Raw genomic sequence first — 3,451 nt, forward strand, 5'->3', positions numbered from 1 at the left:
CCCTCAGGGACTGGAAGGTCCGCCTCTGGGAGTTGCTGACCATTCAACCAGCCAGACAGTGTCAGTAGTGTCCCCCAGAGCAGTGGCCACTGCTGGTACTGCATCCCTTGAAGAAGCAATTAAGAACAAAGAAAATTACCACTCAGGAACAGGCCCTTCGGCCCTCCAAGCCTGCAGCGACCATGCTACCCAACTGAACTCAAACCTCCTACCCTTCCCGGGATCATATTCCTCTATTCCCATCATATTCATGTATTTGTCAAAACGACCCTTAAAAGTCACTGTCGTATCTGCTTCCACTGCCTCCCCCAGCAACAAGTTCCAGGCACCCACCACCTTCTGTGTAAAAAACTTGCCTCATACATCTCCTTTAAACCTTGCCCCTTGCACCTTAAACCTATGCCCCCTAGTAATTGACTCTTCCACCCTAGGAAAAAGCTTCTGACTATCCATTCTGTTCATGCCTCTCATAATCTTGTAGACTGCTATCAGGAACAATGGTGCCCAACGTGAGGCATGAACCCACGACCCTGAGATTAAGAGTCTCATGCTCTACCGACTGGGCTAGCCGGGCATGAGTTAGCACTGCTTCAGAACTTTGCAAATGTTTGGAGGTCTTGCCGTACCCTGGTGAGGGAGGGGGTGGGGAAGTCTCAGGTTTGTGAGCTCATGGAGGGAGGGGCATAACATCTAGAGTGTGAGGGGGGCATCTGATGGGCTTAGGGAGCCTATTGAAGAGCACACCCCCATCACCACCAGCCCACATAAGAAAAACTGTCTGGCTGGTAGTGCTTGGAATGGGCCTCTTCTGACACCGGTTAAATGCCAGGGATGGCAGGATGAGATCCTTTCATTAAGTGGGTAATATTAGCTCGATGGTGGGTGAGCCAGCCAGCACCAATTCTGCTGCTGGAAGCTGTGGTGGGGATAGGGTGGGCGGTCAGTGATGGCCTACTGGACTTTAAGTGACCCCTCACCTTTGGACCTGCTGGCATGGGAGTGTAAAATTGAGCCCCAGGTATTGCAACAACAAAAACTAACACTCACAATGCAAATCCCTATTCCATACACACAATTTTTTCTGAGCAGTTGGAAATCCCCCAGATTCAGCGGCAATCTCCAACTCAAGCCCCAGGCCCCAAACAGGAAAGTGGGCCTATGTGGGCAGCACGGTGGCACAGTGGTTAGCACTGCTGCCTCACAGTGCCAAGGACTCGGGTTCACTTCCCGGCTTGGGTCACTGTCTGTGTGGAATGTGCATGTTCTCCCTGTGTCTGCGTGGGTTTCCTCCGGGTGCTCTGGTTTCCTCCCACAGTCTGAAAGATGTGCTGGTTAGGTGCATTGGCCATGATAAATTCTCCCTCAGTGTACCCCAGCAGGTGCCGGAGTGTGGGGACAAGGGTAACTTCATTGCAGTGTTAATGTAAGCCTACTTGTGACTAATAAATAAACTTTATATGGGGGAATAATGCTTTGCAATGTATTTTTCAGAATGGAATAACTTTTAATTGTAATTTCTGGGTGTACACATCCACCATGAGTCTCCACAGCTATGAAGAAAATTATTTGAGCAATTCTAATTGTTCTTTTTGTGCTACTTGCTGGGTCATAAATGGGAGTTTTAGACCCTCTGATCCAAGCAGCCTGTCCCACAATAAATTGAGAAGGCTGTTTAGTTTACTGCTTTAACAATCTGTTCCTCCTTTGATCCAGTCATAAAATCTGACATTTGTTGGGTAATTTTCTCTTCATCTTCGTTCAGTTGATTACCTGGAAGTTGTGCAGTTTCTATAACAGGCTGTTCATGGATAGAGAGGGGATGGTGATAATTATGGTGTCATATCGTTACACACAATAACTGCAGCATCCTTTAAAGGGGTTCGAGTCTGGATGGATGCACGCTAGATGTAAGATTTATAACTATAACTGTGCATGTAATACAAAATAAATTGATGTGGGATTAATTTACATTATTAAATTAGAGACTCTAGTTCACTGGATCTGTTGGGATATGAGATCAAAGAAAATCACTTCCTGATGGATCAGAATTACTCCATAGCAATGCACTGTGAATTTACTTATCACATACTCAAATATAGCTACAGTTAATCATTTCAGTGTCTCGTAAGTCATGGTAAATGTAAATGCATCAGTTCCAAAAGATATTTTAGAATTTACACCATTGTTTCAAGCAGTAATATTGTTTTCAGGATTATCACATTCTCCTGTTACAAAGACTAAAGGATGGTCCAATTATTTGGAATGTAAATCTATCAGCTTATGTAAAAATAGGAACTTTTTTTTGGTTTCTGCTGCATTGATGTCATGATGCAAATGGCAAGATTCTTGTCAATAGTTGGCTAACAGTCAAAGGAGTCTGACAGAATTACTGCAGCCAGAGTCTGCTGCCTTCATGTAGGACATCTCGGTCATTCAAATAGGCACATCCACCACATTTGCAGCCTCTGCAGATACATGAGCAGTTTCAACATCCTGCACAAACACACACTCACTTTTAGTCTCTTACAAATTTCATAATCTCGTACACATACACATCCACTTTCATGCACGCACACAAGTACACACACTTTCACGCACGCACACACACACTTTTTCACACACACATGTACACACTTTCACACACACATGTACACCCACTTTCACAGTATACACACATATACACAAATTCAAACACAAACAAGTACACACATTCAATCCAAGGTCTACAGCTCTCAGTAGGTGGGAGTCCTGAGCACCTACAATGTCACCCCTCTCCCCACCTTCCCGTGGCCTTGAGTGGCACATGATGCACTGGGCCTTCCCGCAGGGAGGAGAAGCGGGGGTGGAGGAGGGGTGTGGGCAGCAAGACCAAGAGTTCAGTGGGTTCTTCATTCATCCAGGGACACCCAGGAGCCCGCCAGCAACCCTGCATGGGTTTGCTTGTCGCGTTACATGCATGATGAGGCCACCCTGCCAGTTGCTGGGCTAATACAAATGGCAGCGGGGTGAGGGCCCTAAGTCGGCATTAAGTATCTGCTTAACGGCCTCTATTGGTGGCAAAGCCTCCCTGCCACAAACTTAATCGAAGTGGAGATGGGAAGACGACAGGATGTCCACTCACCTCCTGGTTAAATATCCCCCACACCAAATCCACCTTGGGAGCAGGACAGAACATTCTGGCCAATGGAATTGTTCAGTTGGATACTGTTGTCCAAGCTCTGCAATTCCATGTTGATAGAGTTTGTGCTTCTCTGGGAATAGTGTCTGTCTTGTTTAATTTTTTACCCAGTAGAAGTGTGAGATATCATTACTCCGCAGGGCTCACAAATAGTTTTTCACAGCTGGAATCTATTATATTCATTCTCAGGATGTGGGCATTGCTGAAGTGTTCTTTTGTGACGTGGGCCTGAATCTTACACCCCACTCGGGAGTTGGCTGGTAGGTAGGGAGG

At 46.1% G+C, this 3,451-nt stretch overlaps 1 non-coding gene across 1 annotated transcript; it reads right to left on the reverse strand.

Moving 5' to 3' along the window:
- Positions 1-501: 501 nt before the first annotated feature.
- Positions 502-574, reverse strand: trnak-cuu (transfer RNA lysine (anticodon CUU)). The gene has a single exon. It is a non-coding gene; the product is annotated as a tRNA-Lys (tRNA).
- Between the last annotated feature and the right edge of the window lie 2,877 nt (positions 575-3,451).

The sequence above is a fragment of the Mustelus asterias genome, chromosome 11 (genome assembly GCF_964213995.1).
Source record: "Mustelus asterias chromosome 11, sMusAst1.hap1.1, whole genome shotgun sequence".
In the NCBI taxonomy this organism is placed as follows: Eukaryota; Metazoa; Chordata; class Chondrichthyes; order Carcharhiniformes; family Triakidae; genus Mustelus; species Mustelus asterias.